The sequence below is a fragment of the Falco punctatus genome (assembly GCF_963210335.1).
Source record: "Falco punctatus genome assembly, chromosome: 5".
Lineage (NCBI taxonomy): Eukaryota > Metazoa > Chordata > Aves > Falconiformes > Falconidae > Falco > Falco punctatus.
In genome coordinates, this window is record NC_137584.1 from 1738864 (window position 1) to 1752682 (window position 13819).

At 34.8% G+C, this 13819-nt stretch overlaps 1 protein-coding gene across 4 annotated transcripts in view; it reads right to left on the reverse strand.

Moving 5' to 3' along the window:
- LOC308064498 (uncharacterized protein) overlaps positions 1-13819 on the reverse strand; it is a 193931-nt gene that overhangs the window by 102730 nt on the left and 77382 nt on the right. For 3 of the 4 annotated variants that reach the window (XR_013928404.1, XR_013928405.1, XR_013928406.1), the window contains one exon: positions 13092-13181. The exons of the other annotated variant lie outside the window; for it this stretch is intronic. The gene's annotated coding sequence lies outside the window, so the exon portion shown is untranslated. The remainder of the gene's footprint in view (positions 1-13091; positions 13182-13819) is intronic. 4 annotated transcript variants of the gene reach the window in all.

Consider the following 13819-nt stretch of genomic DNA (forward strand, 5'->3'; position numbering starts at 1 on the left):
ATCGCCTTCGGAGTCTAAACCCAAGAAAGGCTGATTTTTTTCAAGCTAACCTATGCCATGGTAAGATATCAACTCATTTCAGAAGTTTTATGTGGCCTATAAATGTCTATGACTTCTGTGAAGAGGTTTTTTATTTACCATTGTTAGACCTCGGAAGTTGCAATTTGGGTTTAGATGTCAATATTTGTCAGCAAAGCACAAAACTTCATCTGGAGAAATAGAGCATGAAATCACTTTCTCACCCTGCTTCTGTGCATCATACCTAACAACACTGAAACTTAAAAAAAAAAAAATCCACACCAGTACTAAAGTGGTGTAAAAATAAATTGTCAGATTATTTTCTCAACTCAAAATCAAATCCAGAAGTATACACACTTTCATAGGCAGCTAGAAATCTGAACATTTCGTTGCAATTGGTGCAATACTTTACCTTTTATTTTTCATAATCGAAACCAAAAGCTAAAGGAACCTCTAAGTCTCACCTTTGCATAGAAATAGAGAAGCAGAAGGACCTTCCTAAGTACTCTTCCTCTTCCCAGGCTGTAAAACTGTTATCTTCAACCTTTAGAGGATATGAGACTGACTTCCCAAAGGCATCCCTGAGGTTGGTCTGCAATTAGAGGTGAAAGGTGCAAGTGAAGGGTGGACGGGAGCAACCTTGCTGATCTGGCAGGCTGCACGTGTACCCAGAGAAGGTCTGTCTTAGCTTACTCCCTTATGTGAACATCACAATATATGGAAAAGTCACAGTTCAATGCTGTCTTGCTTCTGGTTCTCATTGAGGGCTTCAGATCAACTCTGTGGTGTTTTATGAAAAAAGAAACCAGCAACAACAAAACTTAACCAGTAAAGAAATGCAACTACTCAAAGAAATCTATTGCACTTAAAGAAGACCTAAACTCTTATGTAGTAAGAGAAGCTACTTAAAGTTTTTTTAGAATTCTAGGAAGTATTTTACATAAAAAAAGAAAGGGGGGGGGGGGGGGGAAGTCTCAAACCAAGGCTCCTGCCACCCTATTAGAAACTTGTACAATTAAATGTATAAATTTAAATTACTAGGTATGTGTTGGAGGGGTGGAAACAAAAAAAATTAAATTGGTTGAAGCTTCTACATTTGTAGCTGCTCATTCAGGCCTTTGGCTGGCACAGTTGATTAAGAGAATGATTTATCAGTCAAATGGCAGCTCTGTTCTTGTCTGCTGCTTTCTGTTCAAGCTTCCTCTGTCCTGTCTTCATCCTTTAATCCTTCGCTTCTTCTCTGTTTACCCTGCTCTATCTTTTTTGTTATTATTGAAGGGGAAAAAAATAAAGTAGGTTTTCATCTCTACCTCATGTTTCCCTCAAGGTAGAGAGGGAAATGATTGTCAAAAAGGGATAGAGACTGGATACTGTGGTTAGCTGGTAATTCTTGTCACCCGCTCCGGAGATGGAGCCATAATTGTGATCGCCTATTGCCTAGAAGAAGGATATAGAATTATAGGTCTTCCTTCCCTGATGCCTTTTTCATCCTTGAACAGACTGCTTTAGTCACTAGGGTTTTCAGGCTGAACCCATCCTGAATATTTAATTCGTGTTTAAAGAGGGAAGGTCTCTCACTGTTGTAAACAGAGCTAACATTTTTGTGGGGTTGAAACTTAAGGTGTTCACACACTGCTGCAAATCCCTAATGTAACTTCAAAGTTGTAAATTTTGAAGGAGCTGAACAGATAAACACAGGAGGAGTTGATATGACAAAATTCAGGCTCTTTGCACTGGATCATTAAGCACAATTAGTTGCACCACCCTTGTTACAAGGCAGTAAGAGTAAGCAGTACAGATGTAATAAAAGACAGTACATCGTTGATAACCAATCTACATTCAGCTTACTACCACCTGTAAATGCAAGCAATATGTTTCTTTTAAACAGGCCTGGAAAGTGGCTCCCAGGATACCTTTAGGGAATGTGTACTTTTTGAACTAATTAATCACTGGATGTCATCACTGCTCCACTCCACTGCATATGAAACAGCAGTTCTCTGGCACTTAAAAATCTGAGGCAGAAGGAGGTTCAAGTGAAAGAGTTTAAGGGAAATATAACTTCAGTGCAAGAGAGATTAGCAGAAGTTAATTCCAAATGAAAATGGGCAATTCATCAGTGTAGCTTTTTTGTATTACGGATGAGTTTCCTTCATTATTTGCATTATTTTAATGCGTATCAACAGAGAAGTTTTTCCTTTTTTCCTTTGTAGTAACATATTAAGTGAATGCTCTTTTGGCAAAAAATGGGCATGACAGGCACGTATTACAGAAATAAAGGCTGTTTAAGCTCTCTGCCAACGTATGTTGGCCCTAAGAACCCTGCCAATACAGTGTTTTATAGTGAAGAAAGGCAACTTTTTTTTTTTTTTTTTTTTTTTCCAAATACGGGTGTTTTTTGTCATATGTACAAACAGAAGCAGGACACCAAAGCATGAATTTTCACTAGTGACCATAAGGCAGAATATGAACCAAGGTCTCCAGAGGGGAAAGGCTAATGCACTAACCTACTGCACCACCAAGTCCCCTTCACTTTCCAATTATCACAGAACCTCTCCCACTGCTGTGACATTCTCCCTGCCACATAGGTCAAAAAGTGAGTTACTGTCAAAAGCGATTCATCTATCAGCTGGCTCAGGAATTCTATAGAATAAAATGACCTGTGCTTTTCCCGCGGATGGCTGCAATACTACACATTTACTTTCAGGCTTCTTATATCTGAAATCATGACAGCTTTTTCATTCATACAGTATCATGCCATATCAGATTTAGAGACATCTTGTAAGAGGAAAAAACCTCACTGGTATCTCTTTCATAATAAAGTTCGGGTTTATAGTTACTACAAAACAAAGACCTCTGCTCAAATAGCTTTATTTCTAATCCATAGAATGATGTATGAGAGGTCTGGTTTTATATATACAGCCATACTACAAAAGTGATCCAAATATATTTTTGGTTTTTTTTCTAGCATGTGTTTTTATTATGAAAAAAGTAAGCTGCTTACAAAGTCAGAAAAGTAACTTAAAACACTTAAAACTCAAAATGCTATGATATTTCACACGTCCCATGTTCTGCACCTCATAAAAAAAAATATCAAGTGACCCTATGCAATGTTCACAGGAGTAGTTTATTTGTACCTGTATCTCTCATGCCCGGAATAAAACCATTTTTTCAAACCTAGCAGATTTACTCTAATGTTGAAAAGTCATTTTTCCAAACACTCTTTTAATAGTATGAGATTTCTCTTCCTTGAAGGATTTAATAATTTAGTACTGCAGATTAAACAACACTGAGTGGTTTCAACCTGTGAACCCTTTTTGCTCTCTTTTTAAGGTTATTGGCTTCATTTTGCCTCAAATTGTCACACAAGCTTACTAAAGATGCTAAATATTTATGAAGTTCTTGGCCTCAATGGTATGAATCAGTGAGTTGAAAATTAGATATTTAACAGATTAATCAAAGTCTCCATTTTATACTAACAGTTAGCTGCAGTTATGTTGGTGTTTAAAGACTTTCTTTTCTCCTGAACTTCTACTTTTCAGCTCTGCTCTTGTTGCAAGTCCAGGAAAAAGAACAAATACAAACAAAAAACCCTCTTACGTTATTTCACAGTACTTTAATACAGTTGCTCATTCTGACTGTTTTGTAAATGAGGTCTGTAAGTCAGGATCCCCCACTAAAAATTCACCTCTAACTTCAAAAAATTCCACCCTGGGCTCTGCCAGCTTCATTGATCCTACTGCAGTTGTACCACTGCTGTGTCATCACCTCCCTGCCAATCCTCTGCATTTGCTTCACACAGACATAGTGCTCATAAAACAGTTAGAAAAGTATTCACTTCCTTTCTTCCTAAATATCTGTTCAAAACTAAATCCTATAAATTTGCCAGGGATTGGTTATATAGACCAATTTTATGTTGTACAACTTCATCTTTATAAGAGATTCTGAGGGTAAATTATTTCCTAATACCTGTTCTTCAGACATCAGGCTAATAACTAATGAAATGTTGCTAAAAGAAAACAGCTAGCAGAATGCCTATGAATTTTTACTTCATTAAAAATCTTGGCATATTATTGCCTTTTAACAGATTTACTAGAAAAATTCTAATTAAAAAGTTTTAATAATGAAACTGAGGTAGAGTTTTCCCTTTCTTTATGGAACCTATCCTTCAAAAGTTGTGAATTAAACAAGCCTCTGAACAAAAGAAACAAGATTCTAGTTTATTATTACTATCAGAGAATAAAAATAAATGCAGTTCTTCATATTCAAGATATAGTACAAGGAAGTGTCTCACACAAGATCTCAGAATTTAGTTGCCCTTTATATTAATCACTCTTGAACCAAATTATTCTTACATTATTATTTAATAGCATTTTCCTACATTCTATATATAACTTTCAGGCATTTACTTTTATTTAATGGCTTCATATTATGTAAAGTTGATATATCAACCTTTAAATTACAATACTTTTAAGGAAACCTTAACTATTATATTTGGTTTACATATATAATCAAAAATGCACTGCAAATGGTGATTCACAAAAGAAAGAAAAGGAATAATTGCATGGACTAAAATACCATAGCTAAAAGACCTCAGATGCAATTTCCTTAAAAAGAATTTAAAAATCACAGTCTCTTGCTTTAAAATAGATAATGCTACTGTTTTGGTCTGTGAAAAAGTATGCTGTAATTAGCTAGTACTACACAGTAAAATGATTTTTCAAAGAAGTTCCAAAAGCTACTTTTTTTTTTTTTTTTAATCAGCTGAAATATGTAGATAATACGCTGGTTTGATTGCCTATAATATTTAGTCTTCATCAGCTGCAAAAAGATTTTCTGTGATTTAGCATACCTAGAATTTCAGCTAACAACATGGAGTTTCTTTGGAAGAAGGAAAACATTTTAAAATAGCAATTACCACTATAATTGCAAATAGCTGAAAGTTTTTTAATTTTTGATAGTCTGATTCTGGGCTTGATTTGCAAGATCATTTTTGATTGCATTCCTCTGTGAATCTTCTTGTTGACTTGCATGCTTTTCTTGCGTTTCTTTTTTTTATTATTACCTATAGCATTGGTAGAAACTCATCTAAAAACTGGGGAAACAGTAGGTCAAAAGAATCAGGAAGGGCGAAGGTAAAGGTGTTTGTGAGTCTTTCACATGGGTAACCCATCTTCTTTCAAAATGCCTGCAGAACATATTCCAAAGGGTTCTTCTAAGCAGATTTTATAGAGGAGTTACTTTACAAAATATTTTTAATTGGAATGAACTCATACAAAAATATTAATAATTGTCCTAATACATTCCTTTTAACTGCTATTCTTTATCTCATTTCACTTCAGCCGTTAAACTAAAAACCAACCAGATCACCAGATCAGTCTTCCTCCTGTCTTCTAATTCAAATTAACACAGCTCTTTCTCAGGCTGAATGTTCATAGTCCTAAATGCATATGGTATGGCCATACACAACTCTTCTTCGATCAGGTTTTCAGCAAATCTGATTGCTTTGTACCATCAATTGCATTGGTGAGAACCATAGTAAGGACAATCGGGAGAAGTGGGTCTGTGAAATGTTTCACACTATTTTGAAAGTACTTCTGTATCGCTAGTGCCATCCAGTTTGGAAAACCCTTTCTTACTTGATAGTACTTTATGCATTTGGTTTTTTTACTTCTCAGAGCGTGTAACTATTGATGCTGCCTTGTATTGCACATGATTACACATGGAAAAATCTTCACCTATGACAGTCTTAAGTTGCTGCTTAACACTGATACACACAATTTTAAAGAAGCCGTTGAGAAACTGCAGCTAAAATGTGGATGGCTATGTGAATCATTTCCTTCCATTCATCACAATCATAAAGGATGGAATCAGTTATTAAACATAATGAGTAAAATTCATTATTAGTAAAGCAATACAACAATTTAGCAAGAACAACTGACTATTGTCAGTGTTCATAATATGGATTACAGAGTAATATCAATATACATATATAATTTACACTATATTTTACAATAGTTCAGTATTTAATAACCATGAAGAGACTGAGGAAAATCGGAATGACTAAGGGCATGTCAAAGACAAAGATGAAAGTGTTTTGAGATGCATGGTCTGATGAGTCATCTCTTATGACTGGACAGATTCTAAAAAAATTGCTTTCACACTCCCTTTTAAATTCTGGTTTTTTGAGCACATTCATATTTTTATATATTTGCCCTTCAGACATTACAGGATTGTCTGATGGAATAAGAGAAATGGCATCTTCCAGAAAGTGAAGTTTCAGTGTTGATTTATTAATTATTTTCCTACTTCCTTTTGTAAAATTTCATGTGAGTGCAATTAAAAAGATGAGGAAAGTTTTTTTTTAATTGCCTCACCTTCAGATTTGTAGGCTGCATGTGAAGGATTGAAAATCAGTTCTTTGTTTACCCTTACCTGCAAGGACAGGAATTTCAAAATTTTTAAGTTGGTATTCACAAATTTGAACAAATAGCTCTACTCTCAGTTATATTTTATAACTGCATTTAGTATTTGTCCAAAAAAAATAACTAAGAAAAAAAAAAAAGAGACTGAGAATATCCCACTTGTTCGGAAAGTAAGGCCATTATGAGCTAGATATGGTAATTATTATCTTCAGGGTTATGAAATGTACTGAGCATATGGCAATTTACATTTACTTAATTACATGTAGACTTAATTAATTGGTAGATTTACCTGTACATTTACTAACATTTCCTCTCCTTTAAAAACAAATTTTACAAAAGCATGTTAAGTGTTAGCATTAGAGCACAATAGAAATATGTTCTTTGATAGGAAAAAAATCAACTGGCAATGGACGTTTATGGAAGGACTTTCAAGGATCAGACATTTTCTGAACTGTCACTTTTAAATGTCTGAAAATAGGTATTTTAGGATTGGGCTGGTGTAAAATGCCCGGAACATAGGCTCTTAGTGGAGTGTGCTGCCTCTCACTGATTTGTTTTGGCAGAAATAAAGGATCATTCACCAAAAGGCTGAAAAAGACTCCGCTGAATATGCCTAAAATCATAGGAGTTACATAAAAGTGGCAACCTTTCCTATAAAAATAGCTTACACATTTCTACCAATTTCATCAGTTACAACTTAATGTAATAGGACTAGCGCAGTATGTTTAAGGATTACTAACCTGGATAATTCTATACATGCTCATGAACAGATCACCACTTGCTTTTTTTTTTTTTTTTTTAAAAAAAAAGGGGGGCAGTAATAAAGTCATCTTTTTCCAGCAACATTTCCAGTGAACCCCAAATACGATTTTCTGCTGCTTTATTCATTCATGGAAAGCTTATAAACTTTACCTGAAAGCATGCTGCAGTCATACATGATTTGCCTTTTCTAGTCTCCTGTATCTATCTGGTTTTCAGTATTTTCCTCTTTTGATTTCATAATATTACATAGTCTTATTGTAGTGTATATGAATATACAGTCCCTAGTAAAATGGGGTCCAAATGACAGCGCAAGTTTCATACTATATAATAAAAAGAGCAGTGACACCAGTAACACCACAGAGCCCTCAGTATGAACTCTGAATTCCCGCTTTCCCTGGAAAAGGTGCACTGTATCAACTTTAACAACGTGAGAGATGCATTCCATGAGTAAATTCTCACCATGGACAACTACATACAATTAATTCACCAACCAATTACAAAACCAGGCAATTTTCCAACTCCTGTACCTGCAGACCAAGCCAGTGACACAGTCACCTTAGCTCCTTTCACAAAGCAGATCTTTGTAACACCTCACATATGGAGTAAGGCAACTGAAATCCTGTAATTTTAATAACATCCAATCTGCCTGTCAAATCAAACTATTGTCTCAATGACAAGTAATAAAGGCAGCTTGAACACACTGTGAGTCAGGAGTAATAATTGATCTCTTAAATATTTTTTCCCATGCTATGAACCTTACGCTTCAAACAGGCGTATCCCGACTATACTTCGGAAAGCTCAGGCACAGCCACTTCAAGGCGTGGTGATGGCAACATAGTTATGCTATAAGTAAGTCCAGTTCTTATAAGTTTCCTCAGTATTCCACACCAATGCATTTTATTAATGTGATTAAATCACGTGTTTTACAATGCAAAGTTGTAGGTGAATTTGTATTTCGGTTAGTAACAGTTTGGATACAGATACAGTATCAAAAGGGTAGACATACCTTCAAATAATTCAAAGGGGAAATGTTCACGTCATCTTTTGACCTTCCCAAAAAACTTCCCTCTGTTTTCATCATCCCATTTTCTATGAGATGTCACAGATGTTTGCATACGCATTTTTATATGTCCATTTCAATGAAGGAAATTTATGTCTAAACTTCTGTAAAAAACTATTAGTCTTTATACGCTTTTTTCATATTTTCTTCGAGAAGCTGTTTCTTTTCCTGAAATTCTTAGGCAGTTCATAATGTGATTTATAATTTTCTTCTATAAATTACGTCTCTTCCAGACATGAATGTGAAAGACACAGAAATTAGTGATTTTTATTAAAGACCTGTTTCTTTCTAATATAGGAGAAAGATACATTGTTTGCCAAAAGCCAACATTAAAAATAGTTTTAAAGGTAAGGGAAAAGCTTGCCAGCAGGTTTGTAAAAAAAAAAAAAAAAATCTTCTTAGGTGAATTATTTCTTTGCTGGTCTTTAGCACAGGTTCTGAACAGTCTCCTGCATATTCACTCCTGTCCTTCCCAAACAAAACTGAGCCTGAGATCAATCATTTTTTTTAGTAGTTAAGAATAAGATGAAACTTAAAAATGCCATGAAAACAAGAGGAGTTTGTAGTGAACAGAATGCGGTGCAGCTTTCTTCAGGCAGAATTACAAATCAAATAAGAAAATATATTTTTCTACCTGAATAAAAAAACCAGACATCCACTCTCATCTCTATCACCTCTAATGTGCATTCATAAGTAAAGCAGTCAAGATTGTTCTTATGCTAAATAAAAATGTAATTTAAAGTGATAATTTATATCAGCAAGCATATTTAGATAAAATAAAAAGGAAAGAGTAAGATTTAAAAACCAATTGAGGCATCTGAAGTGGGACTTTGGTTGAATACTGGTATGTAAATTGAAGACATAAAAAGACATACATAAACACATGAGCTTTTATCGCTAATATTCCCATGTTGCCTAGTCTTCTGCTTATGCACATGTCTAAAACTACACCAGGCAATTCAAGGCTGAGGGTTCAACACCTAAACCTGACCGAGACTCTCAGACTAAGCAGTTCCCTGATGTATTTTCGCTGGAGCGTACAAGCTTCCTTGCCACGCACTGCAGAGAGAGCCTTGGCACCTGACCCGCAGGGATACTGGTTCCCACTCAAGCTCTCCACATATTAAGAGTATGCAACACGGAGAGTCTCATAATGCAAGTTATTTTACAGCTCCAACTCCCTGAATAAACCCTTATGCACACATATTTAAACAACCCTAAAAGCCTTCAACACAGCAATCATGGGAGATTCTCTCTAAATAGCAAACTGAGAGTTACAGTGTTTGCACGTCACTCATTAATACCATCCGTTAATTTGTAGATGTGTTTATTGATGTGCCATTATCAACATATCCTATATTCATAGACAATAAAAATACCATTTAGGTGTAATGGGAATGGCATATTTACAGGATATGCATTAACTATTGAGGAAAAAAAATACTATTACTGACACAATTCCCCAACACCACCTCAAAAGGCACTATCAGCTGGCATACATATGCAAACAAGTTCAAACAGATTTCACATCGCTAATACGGAACTAGTTTATCCCGCAAATACACAGTGTCCCCTGCTGTGATGAAAGGAGACATGCCCAACATATTAAAGGTATGCCGAACAAAGAAAGAGATTTTAGGAAAAGACCCAATTGTTATAAAAGTACAACGCTAAAACATGCACTCCAACAGCACCAACGACTACCGATCAAAGAAACACAGCCTAGATATTTAACTGCACCCTCAATTTGATATTGAAACAAAAATGTATAAGAAGAAGGAATCAGTGTCATATACTGAAAATTACATTATTTGTTGTGGAAGGCAATTATCAAAAGTTCAACAACCAGGATTTTCATGACCAGCTTCAGTCATTTCATAATATGCCAATATGCAACTTGGCTACAAGTATATACCCCCACTAGAAAAACAGAACTTCAGCTCTTTCTGCTGAATTAATGTTGATGTAAACACTAATAAACTTAACTTTGGTTAAGGAGATGTGTTGAAAGATCAGCTGATAGTGTTCATCAACCTAACATCACTAGGAAACATTTTATGGGCAGACAGAAAAAAATTATTTTAGTTTTCAAAATATCATCCTATTGAAATAATCAGAAAAAACCCTACCTTGATTTACTCAACAAACTGAAAAATTCATATACCTATATTCAGTTAGAATACTCCAAATGCTTTTATATCGATTTTGCAACTTTTAGTATAAATTAACTAATAAAAATTACTAAAAGTTTTTTAAAGCTATTCTTCAAAAAAAACCTTTCACTTTTAAAAATTTCTTTTTTATAATCGCAAAAGTGTCAAAACATCATTTTTCAAATTAAATTAGGGATCTTCTAATACTGACCCATACTAATGCCCCTTCTAATTTCAAAGCATGAATTATTTCTATTGAAAAACAATTTTGATGGAGAACACCAAATCGAGTTCTACCACCTGCTCTTCGGAGGTTGAGAATAAATTTTAATTGTATAGCTCAATGTGTTAATACCTTTCTTTAAAAAGTTATTAATTTTCATAGAACTAATAAGCCACCAAGAGCTATCAGTAATATTTTTCAATTTAAAAAACACTTGTTCCATTCCATTATTTTTCATTTTTTATATTTCAATTTAGAAAAACATCTTGAAAAATCAGTATATTTACCACATCTGTAGAAATTCTACATGTTAATTTGTGCATACTAAACCTTTTGAAAGCATCCAGCTCAAATTTTTCAACTTATTTATAGCTGACTCTTTGCCCTTGTTTTTCGTATTCTCTGCAGCACTGTAGTCCTTTTGAAGAAAAGAGCTGAAGCTAGAGAAATATGCTCATTATCAAATACCTTAAGCATTATATATCTGAGTATCTATAAAGCATAAGAAGCCAAACAGAAACTATCCTTGAAAACAAATCAATCTAATTAATTAATTGAAGATAAGTCTCTACACAGACGTTCAAGAAGTTCAAGTAGTGAGAGGAGCATGACACACAGGGAACAGCAGCTGTCTTCTTGCTCATCTTGCTTTCTTGGGGTTTGTGTTATTGTTTCTATTCCACGTTTTCAGACTTGTGCAGTTTTGCCAGTTCTGACAGTCATATCTGATTTTTGGTTTTGCCTCAGCAAAACCATGGAAGCCCTGAGTAATCTTCTTCCCCAGTTCCCTGCAAGGGCCTGCTCCTTGCTGCCTGGTGACACCCATGGTGGTCTCCTCACCTGCGTCATGTGAGGGGTCTGCTCAGGCGGCGCTGCCTCAGCAGCTGCTCCTGCCTCCTCAGGGAAACGTCAGGAGGAGTATATTGATTCAGGTAATTCATTTTTAGGATAGTAAATTATTTTAATGGAGGAAAGATTTGTCATGATATGCATGCTCAGTCTGATTGGGGAATGGATTAAGGCCCCATTATGAAAAATAGAGTGCTTTCAAAGAAACCTTTCTTTTAGAATAGCATGATACCGTTCAGAAGGTGCGGATGACAAGGCTCTCCCTTGGCAAGAGCAATGATTTCATTACACACTATCACTAACAGCTCTGTTTTCCTATGAACAAGAAAAGGACACATTTGCAGCTTTAGAATATAACATAAACTAATTGCAGGAAGATCATGCCAGACTAAACCAATAGATTTATTTTCATAAGATAACTCATATGCTTGATGAAATATCTGTCTTGATTTCAGCAAGGTATTTCATACAATGCCACATGTTAAAGTTGAAACTACATAGGCTAGCAGTGAAATTGAAAGGCAGATAAGGAATTAGCTAAAGAAGAAGTGGCAGTAAGTTTTCTGAAAGGTAAAATGTCAGGCTGAGAGGTAGTTAACAACCAAGAGGCAAATTTTGGCAAAAAAATTATTTATAAATTCAGAATGAAAAAATTAGAATGGAAAAGTAAATAAGTTTCTAGAAGAAAGTCCAAGAAAAGATTTCTATCAGGAAAAGCAAAAACTTCTAAGATGGAGTCTGCTAAGCTTCTGATGCTAAGACAAGAAACTTGGAGATGAAGAGGGTCCCTGTTGGTTCTGGGTTTCAAAATTTCTTACCTCTTACATCCTTTTACGAAATTCTGTTATCTTAGCCATCAGTGTACCACCACATTCTGTGTGTAGCCCATGCTTTGTCAAGGCACATGTATCTCCTGAATTACCCTTTTTGAATTACTCAAACTATTATTCTTAGGACTTATCACTCATGGCCTCTGTGATAAGGTCCCTCACCCTCAAAAGCCCATTTAAGCCATTTTCACTGAAAAAGTAATCAATGCATTTCTTTGCTACCTCTAGCTTTACTGTTGTGGCTTCTCTCATTCTTATTAGTTGCCTTGCTCAATTCTTCACCATTTCTTCCTGCTTTTCTGTTTTTTCTTAATAGTCATTAAATCTTGTTAACACTGTTTTTCTTAGCAAATATGAGGAATGCAAATAGCAATGATTCATTCTTTTGCATGCATTACCTGCCAGATTCAAAGTTCAACATTGCTTTTAGAAATTATCTTGTCTAAACCACCTATATCAATACTACAGATTTTGGAGAAACTAAATAAAACAGAATTATATTTAAGCTTTTCTCCTTTGTCCTCAACAACTTGGAAAAAAATGCACTAAAAATGTAGTGTATCATAGAATTAGGGAGTAAATATTCTGGTATTGTTCTTTCCATTTACATATTCTGGGTTTATCTGAAGTTCATCATGCCTATTTCTGGACTTACTGTATATGGGTAAGACATGTATAATCAACCCTTAAACCAAATTTCTTTTCTTCTCTGTGTGTAGGTGTTCTGCAAGCAGCTGTTCTGCCTGTGAACTAAAAATTAAAAAATATCCTTACCTTTTAGGTGGATCTGTGATAAGCTTCACTCTGCTGGAAATTGCTCTCATATACATCATGCACAAGCCTTACAGGCTAGGAGACCGGTACCTAATAAAAAATTCAAAGTCACTGCACATAATAGGTAATGAAGTGCTGGTTCTAGGCAGCAGCACAGGAACTTCAGGTGTTTGCTTAATATTCACTAAGCATATTCCTAAATAGTCCATGCACATTTTTAAAAATTTCTTTCACATAATGCTGCACCTTTTTAGATACTATAAAAGACACTTGTTCAATAATATCCACTAAGTAGCTGGGCCTGGGGAAAAGGTATCATTTGCACAAAAGAATTAGAAAGACATTTAGCAGAAAATGACATCTCTTTGAATACAGCATTCCAGTAAAATACTGTAAGAACTTAGGCAAAGCAAGTTAATGTTTGCATTACTTATATTTCATTTGCAAAAAAGAATCTGAATTATTAATTTAAACATATTTAAGGCCTAAATAGCATAGACAGGAACACATGAACAAGTAATGATCATATACATACATTAAAACATGTACTGTAGTTATTGAGCTTTTGAATTAGTAAAATAACATACATGAATAAAATAAAATTACTCTTGTTTTTAACTTCTTTTTTCTCTTCCTACATTACTAGAGTCACTTAGTTTTCACAGATTTTTGCCACTCGGCTTTCATATACTGTCATTTTAATGGATTTGTAGGTACAAAAAATTAAA